The sequence below is a fragment of the Dermacentor andersoni genome, unplaced genomic scaffold (assembly GCF_023375885.2).
Source record: "Dermacentor andersoni unplaced genomic scaffold, qqDerAnde1_hic_scaffold ctg00000033.1, whole genome shotgun sequence".
Classification (NCBI taxonomy): Eukaryota; Metazoa; Arthropoda; class Arachnida; order Ixodida; family Ixodidae; genus Dermacentor; species Dermacentor andersoni.
Genome location: NW_027314755.1, coordinates 2,757,786 through 2,779,418, shown reverse-complemented (window position 1 = coordinate 2,779,418; position 21,633 = coordinate 2,757,786). Strand labels below are relative to the sequence as shown.

The 21,633-nt window shown below is 44.0% G+C and overlaps 1 long non-coding RNA gene across 1 annotated transcript; it reads right to left on the bottom strand.

The window, feature by feature from the left end:
• Window positions 1-7,259: 7,259 nt before the first annotated feature.
• Window positions 7,260-9,143, bottom strand: LOC129381715 (uncharacterized). Its single transcript, XR_008609826.1, has 3 exons — window positions 9,049-9,143; window positions 8,077-8,249; window positions 7,260-7,642 (listed from the first exon to the last, which is right to left on the bottom strand). It is a non-coding gene; the product is annotated as an uncharacterized lncRNA (long non-coding RNA).
• Between the last annotated feature and the right edge of the window lie 12,490 nt (window positions 9,144-21,633).

Sequence of the window (21,633 nt, the reverse complement as noted above, 5' to 3'; positions counted from 1 at the left end):
GCATTAGACTAATTTGTAATTTAGTACGCTTCGCATTATACCACGAGGGAACGCTGTGGTGGCGTCATCACATCCATTCACCGGGCGAGCATGGCGGCTAAACATCGAAGAGGCCCAGTGTAAACAAACTCGTACAACGAGCTTGCAGTGCGCGACGTAGTGATCAGGCTCGACAATGACCACTATTTCTTGGATAGTTCTGTTCCTCCGTCAGCAATCTTTCCGGGCACACCGTAAGACTGCCAATAGCTTCGGCGATTTTACATATCGCAACGCGCACCTACTGTTCACGGCGCCGTGCTGAAGAAACAACTTGTCCGGTGCTGCTTCTGCGAGTTCATCCACTCTGCGCGACTGCGAGCGTCACGAACATTACATAGTGTGTAAAAAACGAAGACAGCCTATATAGCTACGATGCGACAAGGAAGTGGTAGCGACGATGGATCTCGCTACCAACACAGTGAAGGAGACATCGACAAACTGCAGATAAGTATATTTCTACTGTTTCATATTTAGCATAATAAGAGTGCACGGATTAAGTCACTTTCGTAGTAACGAACTGAATGTCCAGCAGCTTAAAGAAGGCAGTGAGAACCAATGAGTGTTCGTGCTTTTACATGCAAGCGGGCCAGCGAAAATATGGAAAAGATGAAGGTAACCTTCACTAACTTCACGAGATAACAGAAATTCATGAGTGACATCAAGCCCGCAAAATTTATGGAAGAGTATCTTTATCCAGGTGAAATATTAATAGCAGGTACTGATATAAAGCAGGAAACTTATACAAAAATTTCACGGGTTGAACAGCACATGGAAGGCATTACCGAATCGTGATCGCCACGTTACCGATATCCTTGAAAAAAGTTTAGAATCATTGCATTCTACCGGTTATGCAATATGGGACATAAACCTGGAGGTTAACAAAGAAACTTGAGATGTCAAGGACTGTGCAGAAAGCGATGTAACAAAAATTGTTGGAGATAGCATTAAGGCAGGAAGACAGTGGCGTAGTAAACCGTGGCAACAGATATGCTAGTTGAGATTAAGCAAAAAAATGGAATCAGCAGGCAGGCCATGCACGTATTCGATCACTTGTTGCCAATTCATAACAGGTGATTACATAAGCGTGACAGAATAGACGTCAAGAAGAGAGAACTACAGCAGAGTATGGTAGAACATTGCGTAATGGGATAAAAATATGTTTGTAGGCATAGGATGCAATCAGCTCGTATAAGACGGGATTGTAGGGTGAAGCATTTGTTTTGCACCGAACAAAAATAGGTTTGTGGTGCTGACAGTAGAGACTCGTGAAGGTGGGGGGCACCTCAGCTGTTGGCACACTAATCAACATGACAATTGGCTCTGAAAAAGAAAACCCTAGTTATGAAAAATAAAGCAACGTTGTCCCGACACATTGTTTTATTATGCATACTACACTAAAGGCTTCCACAGTTAATGGCACTTGGTACTAATAGTGCAACGAGCATTTTTCTTTGTAAATAATGGTTTGTATGCGGCTGATTCATTCCAATACACTTTTTTTGCAGCAAAACATTCTGCTGCTGGAGGCACTCAACCGCCTGGTGGCAGTAGGCGAGCGCCAGGCACGTGCTCTTGAGTGTGGCAGAGGTCCAGAGGGCTGCTCTGCAACAGTAGTATCGGTGCCCTCACTGCTCTCCTGTCGAGCCCACAGAAGGCACCTTATAAAGGAGCTTTCAGTTTAATATTTTGTTTATTATTCAAGAAGATGAATAAAATTATTGCAGTAAACATTGTGCTGTGCATATTAGGAGACTGGTAACATGCACTTGGTGTCCCTTCAAAATAGGCAAAAACGTAAGACAACCTGTGCCACTCTTTGACCATGTAAATAAAAAATACACTAATGCAGCATACACGTCATTGTGCTGTTTGTTCTTTCTATGTGCAAGAATACAGTGCGTGTTGATTAGCCACAAGTTGAACGGTGTGCATAATTCACAATGAAGACAGGAAACAGCAGGACTTTAATCATGCTATCACCTATAGACTGTGCATATGACTGCAACACTCCCCGATTCAAATGTGCCGTTACATACATGTTCGATACCACATATTCTTTAACATTGTCTTATAATTGCATGTACTAATTTTCACACATCTTAAGCCCTTGCATAGCACACTTCTCGTGTATATATTTCATAGGCCAAATTATTGTACACTTTGTCCTTTCGTGTAGTATGAAAAGCAGCATCCTTTAGAGTCGGATAAAACTTCAGAAGACAGGAGAGGCCCCGCCCAGATGACCAAAGCGCAGCAGTCGATTGCCTCCATGTCTAAAGAAATAGTCCCTTTCCAACGAGCAGGTATTAGTCTGTCTGGCGGCACGATGTCAGTCTAGAGTGCGTGCCCATTGGTGCAGGCTTGTGTTCACCTGCCTTAAAGTGCAGATTCCGCAGCCTACTAAAGTTGTATCCGACTAGAGAAACATGTAATGCCTTGCACCAGTTGCATAGACTTCTGCAACTTGATAGCATACAATGATCAGGAGCAGAAATCTATAAAGGCATCCAAGCAAAGCTGGCTGGCCACACTTCCATTATGAGGGGCTGTAAAAAGGTCTCGCCAAATATTCCCATGACATCCTTGAAAAAGAGGTGGTGTTTGGTACTTCTTTAGAATCAAAAACAGATTACAGTGAATGTTCTGTAGCACTTCAAAACAAACTGAACTTGGTTATCTGCACAGCATGTAATGGAAGGTTGTGCTTCACATTGGAAACAAACTGCTCTGTCCAGTACAATTTTGAGGCCGGTATGGCACCTATTGCGTCAACAGTGTGAATATACAAATCACACTTTTCACAGGCCATTGATTTTACCATTATTTTTGTATGATGGTTCTTTCAATCAGTGCTTGTATTACATGAGCAGGTGGATGTGAAAGCAAAGCTTTGTTTGCAAACCTTCCGACTTCCATAATTGTGTGGCAAGGCACTGGCGTGTTGTCGAATAGCTCACACTTCCTCGGTCCTGCACCAAAGAAGCCCAATGCTCTATTTGAACTTGGATCGCACAACAATTCAACGGCACACGAAGAAGAGTAACACATACTGCAGAGCATTCTGCTGTCTGTATTTCTCTTTGTGTCCCGTCGAATTGTTGTGCAATTCAATTTCAAGCTTCTATACCAATACACGCAGTCTTCAACCTCACCAATGCTCTAGTTATTAGGCCACAATGGCGCACATCTTTGAAATACCCCAACACAAATTAGCTCTCCAAAAAATCACAAGTGTTAAATTTTGCAGCACAGGTGTATGTATGCATGTGCCATATTTTTTACCACTAAACTCACACGAATCAAAGGGGCAAGCATTAACCAGCCTTGATGCTGCCGTTACCATTACCATCATGACACCAATGGAAAGACAGTGCCACGTTTCAGTAAAGGGAGTGCCGGAGGGAAAGGTGTGACAGAGAGGGCTTACAATAAAAATAACGGTTACGAGACATGTTCAATGCCAACATATGCTGCATGTCGCTCATCCTACTTTGGCATTGTGGCAAGTGTTTACTCATTTGAGCATATCACATTTTGTGTAATCATTGCTCTAAAGCTGTACAAACGGTCTATATGCTCTGCAATATTTATTTTTATCATGGTGGGTTAAAGACCCACTTTTCATTGGCATATGCACCACATTTCTCCCGATATGTAATTTTGCCTTGGTGCTTTTGACATCTTCACGTACAGAGAGTTCTGCAGAGCATTGGAAGTGCATTGTTCTACTGCTTAAGAATTAGAGCCCCATTATGAGACGAAAATATATGATTTATCAATCTAGAATAACGCCGCCGCCCCCCCCCCCCTCCAAGAAAAGAAGATGCATTGACCCTCTGGCACATGCATCGACAGTGAACAGAGCAAACACTCTGAAGCATTTTCTTCATGCAAGCCAACACACCAAGATTCTTAATGCATTTTCATTTCGCCACAAATGCATAGGCACAACCGGCTTGGCGCAACATCCACATCTCGCGCTGCAACAAATTGTGCAATGCCTCGCTGTTTCATAGTGCGGCCGATAGATTACGCATGACCAAAGTTCAGCATTGTGCATACTAAGTTACTTCACCAATGAAGAACCCCAAGTTCTTTATGAAATTAGCATTCATAGGTTACTTCACACAATTTGTGATATCCATTTATCTATTTATACTTAATTAACCTCTTTCCAAAGAAAGTGAGCCATTTGGAAGGCACCCTGACAGACAAGTAGAACAACCGGACAAAAGTCATCAACCAGCGAAAAAGTCAGTATCATAAGCAGCCGCATGTGAGATGTCGCTAACAAAAAATTTCAGTCGGCTACACAGAAGTGACAAATTTGGCGGTATGGCGCGTCTAAATATTGCTTCAATGCTAATCACATTAACGCTGACATTGAAGGCGAATTCATTCCTACGTACGTTCCGTCGACACACCCGACTACGTTCGTAATGTTCCCACGAAGTAGGAAGCATTCTTTTATATATGCCCGCTCAGCCGCAGTATTCGGGAAAGCTAGCCACCGCTTACGCACTGCCGCATCGATAAGCGCGTCAGACACATCTCTGACACAGTGGCTAACAGTAGTTTGATGGCGTCCAATGTAACGCTCGGCGCCGACGCTTCCCTGAAAGGTCCCAGTCCCGTAGAAACAGACCCCCGTATTCACAAACGCACCTTGACTTGACCCTCCACTCGAAATGCTCCTTGAGGGCGGTTTTTCATTTCACAAATAGCCCTCCACTTGAAACGCGCCTTGAGTGAAGGAAAGTTCGAGCGCTTTACTCCAGAATCTCAAGGTAGCCTCGCAGCTACCTTGAATCGCTCCTCGAGTGAAGTTAGTGCGTAAACATGGCTGCCTTGCGATCTGTCGCTCGCCTCGTCAGCCTTTTCCGATGGACGCCAGTTGCCTCCGTAGCTTTTCTTGGGTTAACCATGCCTCGCATTCTCAAGGGCTACGTTTTAGGAACTGGTGCAGTCGTCTGGAGCGCATCGGCAACGAAATCGTTTCACTGCGGCGCCGAGACAGATCGGTCATCCTGTCAAGAAGACTGCGAGCTAGTGCAGTGACTGTCGTCTTACTCCGTGCATGAACCAACTGATTACCTGATTACCACACGGGTATTCTTCGTGCCAGCGTTCCCAAACTACTATGGGCGTCAGTGCATTCACGTGTTTCTCGCGGCTCATCGTAGAAAGCCGCATCAGTTCAAGCACGGCGCGATACATAACTGCGGTGGACTTCGAACTTGTAAAAAGAAAACAGCTACGAAGATTCCTGTTATTAGTGCGTGTATTGCCTGTGTGCGTGTGTTGCTTGCGCGAGCGCCCTAAGTCGCCCCGTCGGCGCTGTTCGTACTCGGGCAGATCATCACTGCCTACGCTAATCCAAGGACGGCGAAGCACACCGCAGCAAAGCGAGCATCTCTGTAAACGAGCAGGTGCGTTCACTTTAATTCTTGCAATTTTCTTTAATTTGATGCGGCTAGTTGCGCTAAGGAAAATAAGAAATGTACTGTAATTTCGAGCTGACCGTGTGCAGTTGGTGCAATTTAAAGTCATAAGCAATAATTAGTAATCCTTCCTTCAAACCATTCAGTTTAATTAGCTTGTCATCCCTATGTAGATCCGAGCTCAACGAGGAAGTCACCAACCATGAAATGGCATTCAGAATTATACCTGCACGTATACACAGGTTAATGTAATGTTTTGTTCGAATAAAAGAGACAGAATAGCAATACAACAGAGTAGAATTTTTGTACATGACATTATTTTTTATTCCGATAAATAAAGGTGTAGCAGTGTAGTGACAGCTCCAAATACAGACAGTGCTACCAAGTGGTAGCAGATATATCTCGCACACCTTTCTTGCGAACATCCCAGCTCTCTATAGAGTTCATTATTTAAGTGTTAGATCGCTGTATGTCGGTCTTGCTGCGCAAGCGGTAGACCAGCTGAAAAATGATTTTTGCAAATAAAAATAAATAAAAACAGTATGAGCTAATTAATGTTAAAAAATATCGCGCTCTAGAAGACAAAATTCTTAAACGAATGTAGTATTACGAAATGTAAACTAAAGACAACGAATACAGTACCTCAGCTAGTTTTCATGGACCTTTTTTGACGTCATTGTATGTTTATTACCAACCCCTTCTCTTATGCAGGAACCAGGTTGCCAACAAACGCACGAAGAGCAACTGCCTTTCCAATTGTGCTGTGTGTTCTGCGTATGCATTGGTGTGCAAGTGGAGGAGAGGTCCAGTTAATGTCCTGCTGCACTATAATAGCCGTCGAAATATTCTGCTTAAGACATCTATCACTTTTCTGATATCCTACCAGCTCAAACATTACCACTAAACGCAGTTTGACTGCATGGATTTGCACCCGCCGTGGTTGCTCAGTGGCTATGGTGTTGGGCTGCTGAGCACGAGGTCGCGGGATCGAATCCCGGCCACGGCGGCCGCATTTCGATGGGGGTGAAATGTGAAAACACCCGTGTACTTAGATTTAGGTGCACGTTAAAGAACCCCAGGTGGTCGAAATTTCCGGAGTCCTCCACTACGGCGTGCCTCATAATCAGAAAGTGGTTTTGGCACGTAAAACCCCATAATTAATTATTATTTGCATGGATTTGCCTTCATAGACACGTTGTAGCTGAAGTCATTGTATTTTTCATCCAGATGTCGTTTATTCAGTCATATATATTAAGACAGTACGTACCCCTTAATAATTTCTGGTCAATTCAAGTGCCAATCTTTTTCTAAAACAATAAATTAACATTATTCTCGCCTTTTTGTACTTTGATAGTATGCAATACAGCGTGAACTCTTATCCTACAAACAGAAGCAGTAATGAAGGAGAATTAAGAAAGGGGGTTAACCGAGGGGCGCGATTTTTAATAATCATATCATGAGAAGCCAACAAGCAGTCACCAAATACAACATAGGGAAGATTACTTGTACTTACTAATTGAATGAAAGAAATTATAAATTAAGAGCAATGAAAGTGGAGGAAAAAACAACTTGCCGCAGGTGGGGAATGATCTAGTTCTAGTAGTAGTATATAGTTCTAGTAGTAAAATATAAATATACAAGAAAGTGGATGGGAAAACGGCGCCGCGGTAGCTCAGTTGGTTAGAGCATCGCACGCCTATGGCAAGTTGTTTTCTCATCCACTTTCATTCCCATTAATTTGTCATTTCTTTTATTAAATTAGTAAGTACAAGTAATTTCTCCTATGTTGTCTTTGGTGTCCTCGCTTGTTTGTTTCCAAGGATATAAACAGAAGGAGTAGTACTGCTGACAAATATATTCTAGAATAAAACACCATCTCTGTTGAAGACAGTAGCCTGTCGGGTGTAGCCACCCGACGGCATGCAGTGGTAAATTGTTGTAGAATATATGCTGTTTCTACCTTGCTTCTAGCTTCAGCTTAAGATAAATTATGACGGCCCGAACAATGAGTTTCTTCCATTGGATGCGGATGAGTGTTGGCTTCAATGGGGCTTGCAGAACTTCAGCAATTGGCCGAGGTACAACACCCAGGGCAGCAGCGTGTCTTGTGGGATACCAAAATAGGCCAAATGGTGATGCAGACTGTCACAATGACAATGCTGAAAAATACAGTATAGAGCGCATTACTACCTTTATTTCATGGAAGCTGAGATCAACCATCAATACTATGGCATATTTTCAATCTACACTTGCTCATGCTAAAGTAGCTTCAGCATGCCACAAAATACTGAAGTGCTGGCTACAAATGCTACGAAAGTGTTGCTTCACAAATTGTGGGCAGCAAAAAATCCTGTCGCAGCTGCAACGCACCACGGGCAACTGATGACTTCGCCCAGCATATTCATGCTATTTAAAACAAATATTATATGACAGCTGAAGGGGAATAAAAAACTAATTTAATTTCATTATGACATGGCTGTTTCATGTTTGTGGTTCTAAATAACACGGTGTCCATTTCGGCATATTGTGAATGTGGGGACACGTAACATGAATATTTTTACAAAGTTTATGAAAATAAGCATAGACTAATTACCGGGTAGGTTAGTCAAGTACTTCTTCAGCACCTAGCTTCTTTCAGGGAAGCGAGCTGGTGCAATTCCAACAGGCAGGCACCATATCTATCGATGCTTTCCGGTCTGCCAGAGGCCTTACTGTGCAGCACAGGCGTTGATTTTTTCATCAGCTGGTCCTTCCAAGGCCCACATCCTGCACCGGAATGCCAATACCTTTATGTAGACAGGGCGCTCGCGCGCTAAGTAAATTCAGTATACCTAAGCAACGGAAATGAAAAGACGTAGCACAACTAAAAATATGTCGGCATTGCGTGAACTTGAAAGCACAGTTCATGGAACGTGCATCAGCTGCTACCACACAGCACACTGAAAAAGTTAAGACGAAAAAACAAATGGCGCTGATGGAGTATTGACAAGTGAATTTTCGGAAGATTAAAACATAGCGTAGCGCATATGTGAAGTGAGGAAGCACAGGAAATGCAGGCACCAGTGTTGGTTCGTTGACCATATGTGCTACAAGTTGAGCAAGCCGACTGACCACCACGGCTTCTAAAACAAAGTACAGGACTCAAAAGACGCTTGTTTTTTTTTTCAACCTGCCGGAGCTACGCACTCAACCACATACGCATTCTACCACATGTATACTATAACTGCTTCTCCTCTACCGAAATATTTCATACGCGATACTGGAATGATCGTTGGATCAAGGCGCCGATCAGTACCTTCTACATTTTCGTTTAAAAAAGCGAAACCAACAACAGATTGTCGTGCCGAATTTTCCACAAGTTCCCATTAGCAAAAAAAAATATATATGTTTTGCACAAGCTTATGCTGCCTCGAATATGTTTCAGGTACTAATTAATGCCCGCAGCATGAACAACTGGAGTCAATCATGCTTGTGTACATCGGAAACGGCTTATCGACAGCGCAGTGGCAACCTCAAGAAAACCGCATTGACATACTGTGCTTCCATGAAAAAATGGCTCACTCACCCATATTTTCTGTCCTGTTGTTGCTTTCAGCAAGCTCACAGCACCACTCGGTCTTGAAGGTAAACAAAGCTGCCCATCGTCCGTTCCATCTGTGGCCTCAGAAGTAATTCAGGCTCAGTCACCATACGCACAAAGACAAAATCACCCATCATAACCTCGATTAACAACCGCAGCGTCAGTCACCAATGAAACACTAGGAAACAAAGAGCAGCGGACAAATGCCGGCGCAAATTATCTTGGTTCTCAGCCGTGCGCCATGCTCTCAGCTGTTGGGATGCGATTGTTGCCAGACCTCAAACACAGCTCCCGCTTGCTCTATCAGTCGAACGCTCACAGTGGCAGCGTTGCCGAGCTAAAGTTGTGCATTGCGCCGTGTAGTTGTTTGATTAGGAAGACGAATGAACTGAAACACATATTTGTCTTAAATAATGGGCTTTTAATAAGCACATTCAAGAGTAGTCTCGATATCAGACGCTTTTCTCGGTCGATACACTTCACTTGAGTCGAGGGCGCATTTTTAAGGCGTTCCTTGGCCGAGGAAAGGTGAAGTAGTGTTCATGAAACGCAACGGCGCCTTGAGTGAAGGAAGCCCCGTCGCCTCGACTTGGCTGAGTCGAGGAGAAGCTTCAAGTGAAGGCGTGTTTAAGAATACGGGGGAGAGGGCACAGAGGACTTGCTCTACGACGGTGAGCGAATGAAGCCCGCCACGCTGTCTCCGCAGACGAGAGCCTTCGCCTAGCACGTCGCACAGCAAGCGCACTGATGTCTTCGACAGGCGAAAATGACGCTGAAACTTTCCGTCGGTCATGTAGGTGAACGGGTCCGGACGGTCATACTGACGCTTGCTGCCGCTGGATGCATTGACACAGGCTGCTGCTGCCGCCGCCATGTTCCCGAGTTGAACTCGGAGGGGGTTTCGCGATGTACGAGTTTAGCACGAGTTCGCCTGTCAATCAAAACCAGAGGTCACGCCCCACGCGAGGCATGTAACTCTTGTGCGCGCACCCACTACAGTTGGGCCACGCCCAACTTATCTTCCGGCAACAGCGACGCGTTGTCGAGCTGAGAGGCATCAACAATCTTGACCGCCGACATAAAGCACGCACAACGCACTGTCATCGGTGATGTACTGAGCACCACTATCAAAAACAAAGCGTTGACTGTCGCTGGCTTATGCATACATCTTCTCGGGCTCAGATGGCCCCACAACACGGTTTCATTGCCTGCATTGTGGCGCGTAGCGCACAGTAAATTGTCGGCACGTCACTGTAGCTGCTTGCAAGGCGTCGATGCGCCGAGGGGGACGACGATGCTGAGGAGTGCGTATCGCAGCAGTCGTATGAGATGGCTGCTCTGTCATCGGTGATGAAACGGAGCCACAGCGTCGTAAACACGATCAGCGTCCGAGAATCGCTCGTCTTCTAGACCCAGTGCAATGGCATTTCTTCATCACAAGCACTGCGCACTCAACAGTTCCAACACCTCTCTCCGTTCGAAGTCTGATTTCATAACTGCACACAAGAGCCCTCACCTGCCAAATGCGATTGCTGCGGTGTCGTTACGATATCCATCTGCGATCGCTGCTGGCTCCAGCAGAGGTAATCCGCAAGCACCTTCGACTGCACAACACACTCATATACTGCGTACATGCGCTCAGAGGCACCTTCACTGGGCAAGCGATGACAAGCGATGAATTGTGTCGCTGGGAAACATGCACTTTTCGCAATGTATCGCAGAGGCTTCGCGCACAAAGATAAACTGATACATTTTCACTGAACTGCGTCACTACGGACTCTAAAATAACATAGCGCCATTTTGCAACGACAGCCGTTGTGTCGTTTTTAGTTGCTAAAGCGGGGGCCTTAATAGCCTAGTGAAGCGCCTGCGATGAACAGCCGTACCGCGGCGCTGCGTTTCTATTCCCCTAATAGAGAAAGAGTGGCCATGACCCTCCATGGATCATGACTGACTTTATTGAGAATGGTACTGCAGCGCCCCTGGGCAACTTATCACTGTATGAACGCCCTCGTGTGTGTGACCCTCTTCAATGTATCTGCTTCTAAGCTTTCGCCTCACTGTCGCCACTCGCGGCAAGAAGTGCAAAATTTAATAATTTGCTCGATCTCCGTTTGTCATCCCAAATTTCTAGCACTGAACACAAAAAAACAGATACTTAAAGCAATAAAAATGTTCGTTATTTTATTTGTTGTACTTTAACGTATTCGTTTGAGCGAAAGGGTGGGTGCAAGAATGCGCCGCATGAACCCTGTTCGCATTCGAAGGAGGAAAGAATGATAGTGCACGAAAGATGAGGCACGCCCTAGACGCGCCCGGGAAAGGCGTGGCAAGCGGTTCACGGCAAGTGTGCAGACAGACAGCGGGACAGTCACGGTATTGCTAAGTTGCGATAATCCGCTGATAACAATACGCGGCGCTGGCGCGTTTCGTTGTGCAGCCTTCTGCGCTTGAAACGTGGAAGCAGCGTGCCGCGCAGGGTGCGCTCACGTTGTCATACGCGGCTTTTTGTCTACATATTTTTTTGCCTGTAGCTTTTTCGCGTTCTGCGCTATCTCCGTTCACTGACTGCCGTCGGGCAAACTCGGGTAAAACTCGGGTGAACGAGAAACTCAGCGCATCCTGCATAGCACCCCTGGTGTCGTCAAATTCGTACCCTGCTAAACAGGCTATTTTGTGAGCCGCGAAAAGCACATCGCCTATTTTTTGTATTGAGTTGCTATGGAACATATCTTTATTTTGCAATAAAATTATGAAGCCAGATGACCAAGTTTTTTTGCACAGACGACGTCAATCGAAACGAAGATTGTTAATCAATCAATCAATTTTTATTATTATTATTAGACAAAACAATTACAAAGAAAATGTAATAAAGAAGCAGGTCCCACAGTAAACACTGTCAGGGGGACCTCCTGTTACAACGTGTATAAAATATATAATATAGGTTTGCAACGAAGGTGAGAACAGCGAGAAAATACAACCAACATATTACACGTAATTAATGAATGATCTGGTAGTTGAAGATTACGCACAAATTATCAAGAATAATTCTATCTTGAAATACACATGAAGGTACGAACATTACAGTAATTGAAAAGGAGTATAATAATTATGTAAGAAGAGTGCGCAATCCAACAGTGCGACAAAACTAATTTACAAATGACTAATAATCTATGAACATAAAACTAGAAAAACAATAAAACATGGCTACACAGTAATGAATGTATACATGCACGCATACATACATACACAGATACACACATATATATAAACGCACACATATATACACACAAACATATGCATGCACATAAAAGCATATATGCACTTGTCTAAAAATCAGGTTAGGTATGCTGTTAGTAGGAACAGTTTTAGAAGCCGCCGGAAACAGTGTAGTGAAGAGCATGAGTTAATATTTGATGGCAGTGAATTCCAAAATGCTATTGCAGAAAGGAAGGCTGTCATTTTACCGTAGTTAGTGTTCAATTTGGGAAGCAAGAGATTATTATTTTAAGAAAACCGCGTGTTATTTGTATTGAAAAGTAGCGTTGGGGGAAGTAAATCAGTTGGAATGTCACTGTTTATACTTCTATACAATATGAGACTTAGTTTGAGTTGAAATGTCCACGTTAAGGGTAGAATTTCAAGAGTGCGAAATATTAACGTTGCTCATGCGATGTATGAACTGTGGGAAATTTTTCTGACCACCCAGTTCTGAGGGTGACTGAGGGATGTTAAGTGTGCGGGATGTGTGTTGCCTCATGATGAAATGCAGTAAGTAAGGTGACTGTGCTAATAGTGTCAAAAGCATTAAGTAAATCAACATATACGACCCCTACGCAGAGTCCACTGTCGATAAACTGCTTTATGCTGTCATTCAGTTTTATCAGTGCTAATTCGGTTGATAGGTTAGCACGAAAACCAAACTGCTTAGGTGCCAAAAGGTTAAATTTTGTTAGTTAGTTCGTTAGCCGATTAACAAGGAGCTTCTCAATTGCTTTACTAGAAAGTCGGAACATCGTTATAGGGCGATAATTAGTAAAGATACGTCGATCACCTTGTTTAAATACTGGAGTTACTTTTCCTCGTTTGAGACTCGTTGGAAAAACACCAGTACTATTGATCTTCTGATTTTATCTTTTCCGCAGAACAGTGGCTGTCTTGCACCATTTGACCTAAACATTTGCATTGAACATCCAACATATTTACATTTTCCTTCTTGGTTCTTTTTTTGTGGGTTAAACCTTCCAACATGGCGTTTACTACCCCCCTCCTCTTATAGCATTTCTATAATTAATATAGAGTGCATATGTACTGCCTTGTTCACCTAAACTTACCTACGTCCGCGCCTACTTGAACTGTGTTCTCTTGAATATGTGTCCTGCCCCGTTCCGGCAAAAGCCTCAAATGTGAGGCTAGCAGTATGTTCAAATAAATAAATAAATAAAATAAATAAGAACAGCTCCAGATTGCCTCAACGCTAGGCTGGCTGCACAATAAAGGCTTAATTTTTTGTAGTAACATAGTTTCATTATTGCGCGGGACATATTCAATAATGGCGTCAATTGACACCACCAGGGCCCAGAGGGTTAAAGTTTTCCTGAGCAGCTCAGCGAAAACCAGGTCATGGTGCGTAAATTAGTCTCCTGAGCACAGCCAGTAAACATGAACCTAAACCGACCTAAACTTTTTTTTTGGCTCTCACTAATGCCGTTATTTTTCCTTGACTCTCATCTTACACCACTGCTATGCAACGTCTGCAACATCGTTGGCGGTAGTCTTCGTAATGGCAGCTTTTTCAGACACCTTCAGCGGAAAGCTAAACCTCGTTATTGCGTTCAATGCTTTGCTCTCTGACAAAAAAGGCATCTTTTTTGCGTTATTCTTGCAGCTTTTTCTTACGTTTTGAGAGACGTGAACAGAAGTATACGCCGCAGTTATCGTTTTCGCGCACTCACCGACTGTCCACTACTCGTCTCTTTCGTGTCCTACGAAAGCGCGCATTTGCAAAGCACGCATTCGGGTTCGCCAGCTTCCGCTATATTTGCCAGCTTCATGTTGTACACGTTACTCAGTCAGCGAGGTCAACTGACAAATGGTGGGTGCTTTCCATTCTTTTGTCCGGGTAACTTGATGAGTAGGGCAACAGGTCATTTGGGATCGCGCACCGTACTTCCTTCTTACTTGGTCGTCACTAAGGTTTACATCTAGCAACCACGCATGTTGTTGCTCAGGGATTCAGTTGTAATCGTCAGCAGGATACGGTTAGTCCTGGCTTCATGGTAGGCACAGTTATTGTAGCGTAGCAAAGTACACAGCCTCGATAACCACATCGCTTTTTTTAACAATTCCCTTTATAACAACATAATCATAGCAACACTATCGTTCCTCATTCCCAAGAAGAGCATGTTGCCTGCATTATCACTCGCTTGAATCTGCATCCCCTACTAACCAGTGTAGAGTAACAAACTAAACCGCATTATTACCCACCTCACAGGATTTTCTATTCTCTTTTTCTCTCTTGCGCATAGCAGAGTATCGTAAGGCGGCAAGGAAATGCGTGTCAATGCAGACGCCTTCCTTGTGAAACAAAGGCTTCATTAAAAAAATGCTTTTATCCGTACTGCATGACAAGCCTGATCCAAGCAGTAGTCAATTACAGTGTTCACAAAAATTAACAGCAAACTATTCTGCGCAGTGAAAGGTGTTTGTATGCTATCAGGTATTTGGTATAGCAATCACTGACGCAGTAAAACAGAGTACGAAATCAAAGAGCTCTTAAGCACTTACGTGCGTTACACAACAAGATAAGAATGAAAGTATATTTCACGTAAAAAACAATAGGGAGAAACCTGCAAAATAGAAAAGTAATTGTTAAGTGATCGAAAATTCTTCAATAGAGCGAAGTATGTGACTTGCAATAAATACACCAACAGGCCATCAGTTTCAGTGGGAAATTTTTGGCGGGAAACTAAGTGTTAGAAGGAAGTATAGGTGCAAAAAAAAATGTTAACCTGAAGGATGATGGTGTCTTACAGGTCCCGTCGACGATGTGTGCAAGTCAATGGTTTCTTTACGTTTATAAACTTAAACACGATTAAGCAAACTTAATTGAGAAGATTTAAGTTGACTTAACCGAATTTTATTGTAGGTAATTTGCTGCGATACACTAAGGACGATGGTTTGTTATCAGCGTTTATAAGCTCACTTGAAGAACTATAAAGGAATAACAGTTATATATAAATCTAACTGCATTTCGCGCATTTATTTACGGTTTCTCAACGGCAGTTCTTATTTAGCGTTTTGAATAAAAGTCCGTCATTGTAAGAGTTTATTATCAGTATACCTAAAAATTTTGCCGTATTTTCCATCTCGTTGCTCTAGCTAATCCGTTTCGCACTAAATGTTAAACAAATTTTAAAGCTGTAACTAAGGAAGTACAAATCAATAGAAATGGCTTAAATGAAGATAAAGAAATTGCTCTTTGAAACTGACGAAGGTTCCCTCAGAATAAGACAACCACTAATAAATCTTCTAGCAGGCAACATCAGCGAAACAACCAAAGAGAACCTCGAATGCATCTGAGCAATCGCGATATCCATGCAATGACAAATATTTCAAAGAAAGAAGCTGCGCTCGAGAGCACATTGCGGCTAAAGGCTGTCGTGAAAATGTAGGCAAGCATTTTTACTGGAAGTCAACAGCACCTAAGTAACTCAAAAATGTGCAGTTAGCTTACTTATTTTTCCTACAATCATTCCTTCGCTATCAAAGTTCTCCATAACAAGTTTTTTTTTTGTTTTCTGTTCACACTGTAGAATCAATAAAACCGTGATACAACAAGGCTTTCCTACATGGGGGTGAAATGCGAAAATGCCCGTGTACTTAGATCTAGGTACACGTTAAAGAACCCCAGGTGGTCGATATTTCCGGAGTCCTCCGCTACAGCATGTCTCATAAGCAGAAAGAGGTTTTGACACATTCAACCCCATAATTTAATTGTAATAATAACTATTACAAAGGAATCTTTTAAACCAGAACGAGCAGTCAATAGTCTGAACGAGCAGTCAGTACTCTGACGTCGTTTTTTCTTCGTCACGGCCTCGCCGCCATACAATCGACGTCAGCCATTTATGCTCACAGCTTCCCATTGCAAGCGCCTGCCGCAGCAAAATGGGCCAGTAGAGGGGAAAATGTATTGCATATAGTCTAGGCAGCGGAAATTTCATAGTTATCACTGCAGCTGATATATAACTACTACTTCAGAAGTTTCGCTACATTAAACCTTCGGCACACATTGGTAGATTTTTAATGCGTTCACATTCTGTGATGACTTCGCGCACTTTTTCGGGCCTATCTGTCTGTTTGTATGTTTTTATCTAACCATTTTCACGCCTAAATGGCTTACTGGCCACTCAGTAATCGAAAGAGTAATGCTTGAGACTCTGAGGTGACAGGGTTCGAAATCAACAATTGGACCAACTGGGGTCAGTGCATATGTCGCAAAGTGGACATTCTTGCCACACTGCAAAGAACCGCTTTACCGCGAGTCACTGTAGACGCGTGAATGGCTAAGTGTATCTATTTAGGAACTCCTTAAGCCCAAGTTGACGAATTGGCTCCGCGTCACTTGGACCCTGTTGCTATTTAATGAACCTCTTTGGTTGCACTTTGGGTCTCTGCGTATGTGGCAGTAGGCGTGTGCCGCTCTTCACCGAACGTCTTTGAGGCTGACTTGACTAAGTAGCTCTGCTCCGTTAGGATATTGCCGCTCTACAAGGACGAAAAATATTCAACAAATTTAGCTGAAGCTCAGCGGAAATCAGTGCAAGTAAGAAGGGTTTCTCAAGGACTACAACCCGACGCATTAGCAGGTTGCTCAATAAATGCAAGCGGTTTCTGCGGCTTTTCAATCAATTCCTTTTACGACAAAGATTTAGTGAGCTGTGTCATTATTACGGTCGGTATGTGCCAGTCTTCACATGTCTCTCGCCAACGTGGGTCACTGAGTACGCGCCACTGGGTGGGCGGCGGAGCGAGACATCAATTATCACCGTCGGCGGGCACCGTCCAGCTGCGCGGTCTTAGACAAGCGTGAAAGCAGAGTCTCACTCCACTACACGCCTTTGAAGGAACTCGAGTTGATGTTGACAATACGTTGTTTCGCCATAGTGGTTCATTGCCAACCTATTCCCGTGGTCAGTCATCATGGAATAGGTTCTTTCACGATTGCGGACCGCATCTACTCGAACTTACTTGCACGTTTTAATGAGCAGAACTGTTCTCGTGGCTCGCCTGGGAGCATTTCTCGCGCAACGTCCAGCGCTGCCAACAACCTGCCAGGCAAACGTATACGTATACAACACTTATGTGTGTACTCATGGCACAGTTTCCATGGCTATATTGGAGGTGACTGAAAGCAAGCGCAGTCACTGAGAGCAAGAAGCGTCGCCTAAAGCCGCTTAGCCACGGTTCATGTCATAAGAAGTCAACAATCACTGACGCCAATGACAACATAGGGGAAATTACTTGTGCCTAATAAATGAAATAAACGAACGATAGATGAATGGAAAATGAAAGTGGATGAAAAAACAACTTGCCGCAGGGGGCGAACGCTCCCACAACCTTCGCATTTCGCGTGCGATGCTCAACCAACTGAGCTACCGCGGCGCCGTTTTCCCATCCACTTTCTTGGGTATTTATGTTTCTTAGTAGAACCCTGGGAGTGTTAGCCAGCGTCACCACTCACAAACCATTGCGGCGGATGTGGAACATCCTTTGTGCCGCAGGCCTCACGAGAACGTGATCTTTTTCGGTGAAGGCAACCGGTCAATAAACCCACACATGCTACCTGAAAGCATCAATGATGCTGGATTCGCGACCCTCGTTATGTAACAAACTAGAAGAAAGGGGGTTAACCGAAGGGCCCGTTTCTTATTAGTCATATCATAAGAAGCCAACAAACCCTGACACCAAAGAAAACATAGGGGAAAAAACTTGCGCCTAATAAATGAAATCAAGAAAGGACAAGTTATTGGAAAATGGAAGTGGATGAAAAGCAACTTGCCGTAGGTGGGGGAACGACCCCACAACCTTCGCATTACGCGTGCGATGCTCCACCAATTGAGCTACCGCGGCGCTATTTCCCGATCTACTTTCTTGGGTATATATTATTCCTAGTAGAACCCTGGGAGTGTTAGTCAGCGCCACCCCTTATAAACGACGGCGGCGGTTGGGGAACATACTTTCTGAGCTGTCACGAAAACGTGATCTTTTTTTTCGGGGGGGTGGGAGGCAACTGGTAAATAAGCCCACGCATGCTATAACAAGGCAACAATGTTGCCGGATTCGAGCCCCTCGTTATGTAATAAGCGAGAAGAAAGGGGTTTAGTCGCGTGGCCTTATTCTCATTTGTGATACAATAAAAAACCCACAAATACTGACACCAAGGACAACACAGGGGAAATAGCTACGGTTACCATCTGCGCTATAAGTTGTTAAGCCTAAATTTAAGGTCGCTTTAAGGGTACTTTTCTCATTGCATGGGGATTAGTGTCGCTGCGAGCTTTCTTTTTTCAAAGATCATTTCTTTCAAGTTTCTTGCCGCCCGCCTATGGTGGAGCCACCTCTTTATACTCTAGCGTTCCTTCCACTGCTTAGGCCAGGACCCAAGTTGGATCCACGTTTCCAGTGGCTTTATGAGCAGAAGCCTAGTCTCGAACACTTGGTGGCTCGGTCTTCGCAGTAGAGGTTGCTGTTGATCGCGAAGGTAAGAGGAATAAAGATGTTCCCTTCTAATGCTATCCCATTAGAAACTATGCCCATACCCTTGTAGATTTCTCGAGGTAATACGTGATTGTAATACGTGATTCGCCTTACCTATGCACGTAACATCCCCAGTGTATCTCATTTCGGCATGCCTGAAGCTCTATTTCGTACCTTGCGTATAAAGGAGACTTCAAAGAGGTTGGCCTAGGTGTAAGGTTCCTTCCAGTACAGGACGCCATTTTCTTAAAACAGGGGGCTAGTATAGTTGTAGTTACGGCGTTTTGCTAGTACTGCATACGCATCCGAAAGTAGAAACAAGTGGCCAGCACAGTGCCTCTCAACTACAGCTGTTCATTTATTCACTGAGGGCCGTGCTTCTCGATTCGCTGGTTCCGAGGTCAGCCATGCTTTACTGCGATCATCTGTCTTCCCGCATCTTCCGGAAACCTCGGCGCGGCTCGTCGACACCAGCCTTTACGGGTCCACGGACATTTTGTGACACTTCCACGGGTGGCTCATTTGGTGCTTTGGGCGGATTTCTGGGTGGTTGATTGGGCGTTTCGCAACGAAGTTCATTGTTCAGTTCGGTGGTAGGATGATCAGTCCAGAGCATGGCGCTTGATTGGTTCACAGATTAGGCGGCATATTGGGTAACTGGTTGGGCTGAGCCATTGGGCTTGCGGGCGGGCCTAATGTGGACATCGATTTCTTCTCACCTGTAACTGACGTGGCTATGGTTGACGCAATATATATTGGCAAATCGGAAGCCTAAATAAGTACTAGAGTGATGTATAGGCCACAAGTACTATAAGAATATCACAAAACACTTCACCCATCCGCTGGAATGATCCGCAGGCGCCGTCGTCCACCATGGTTGGTCTCAGCGACGTGGCCGCGCAGCTGTTGCGATAATTTCAATGTATGGCATATACCCACAATCGGACAGAAGGCAAGAAGCAGTCTATACATTTGAAATAAAATAAAAACTAAACGTACAAATCCTAAGCCATAATATGGGTAATGTAAAAAAACAGAAGCATTGTACGACTGCCTAAATATTACTGAAAAAAAGGAAGAGTTGCTTCACAGTTTCAAGTGAAGTATAACAAACACTATCCTTTTCTTATCGCAATAATCTCTCTTTTTTCCTTTCGAAAACCAATTCCGAGCCTTGTGGTCTTAGGATGGACACAACGTCCCGATGAAAGTGATAACTGAAAATCGTCCACGTTTGATAAACACCATCATCATCATCATATTGGTTACGCCCACTGCAGGGCAAAGGCCTCTCCCATACTTCTCCAACAACCCCAGTTATGTACTAATTGTGGCCATGTCGTCCCTGCAAACTCCTTAATCTCATCCGCCCACCTAACTTTCTGCCGCCCCCTGCTATGTTTCCCTTCCCTTGGAATCCAGTCTGTAACCCTGAATGACCTTCCCTCCTGATTACATGTCCTGCCCATGCCCATATCTTTTTCTTGATTTCAACTAAGGTGTCATTAACTCGCGTTTGTTCCCTCACCAAATCTGCTCTTTTCTTATCCATTAACGTTACGCCCATCATTCTTTTTCCATAGCTCGTTGCGTTGTCCTCAATTTAAGTAGAACGCTATTCGTAAGCCTCCAGGTTTCTGCCCTGTACATGAGTACTGGTAAGACACAGCTATTATACACTTTTCTCTTGACGGATAATGGAAACCTGCTGTTCATGTTCTGAGAATGCCGGTCAAACGCACCCAAGCCGATTGTTATTCTTCTGTTTATTTCCGTCTCATGATCCGGATCCGCCGTCACTACCTGCCCTAAGTAGATGTATTACCTTACCAGTTCTAGTGCCTCGCTACCTATTGTAAATTGCTGTTCTCTTCCGAGACTGTTAAACATTAGTTTTCGGCAGCTTAATTTTTAGACCCATTCTTCTGCTTTGCGCCTCCAGATCAGCGAGCATGCATTGCAATTGGTACCTGAGTTACTAAGCATGGCAATATTACCAGTGAATCCAAGTTACTAAGGTATTCTCCATTACCTTTTATCCCCAATTCTTCCCAATCCAGGTCTCTGAATACCTCCTGTAAACACGCTGTGAATAGCATTGGAGGGATCGTATCTAGCTGCCTGAGGCCCTTCTTTTTGGATTTTTTTTGCTTTCTTTATGGAGCACTACTGTGGCTGTGGAGCCGCTACAGATACCTTTCAGCATTTTTACATACGGCTTGTCTACACCCTGATTTCGTAAGGCCTATATGACTGCTGAGGTTTCGACAGAATCAAACGCTTTCTTGCAATACATTAAAGCTATATATAAGGATTGGTTACATTCCGCACATTTACATTACATCCCCTATCACCTGGCGTGAATATGGTCTACTGTTGAGTAGCCTTTACGCAATCTTGCCCGGTCTTTTGCTTGACAGAAATCTAAGGTGTTCCTGATTTTATTGGCGATTACCTTAGTAAATTGTTTGTAGGCAACTGACAGTAAGCTGATCGTTCTATAATTTTTCAAGTCTTTGGCATCCCGTTTCTGATGGATTAGGATTATTTTAGCGTTCTTGCAAGATTCCGGTACGCTCGAGGTCATGAGGCATTGTGTATACAGGGTGGCCACTTTCTCTAGAACTATGTGCACACCATCCATCAACAAATCTGCTGTTACCTGATCCTCCCCTGCTGTCTTCCCCATTTGCATAGCTCCCAAGGCTTTCTTTACTTCTTCCGGCGTTACCTGTGGCATTTCGAATTCCTCTAGACAATTCTCTCTTCCGTTATCGTCGTGGGGTGCCACCGGTGCTGTATAAATCT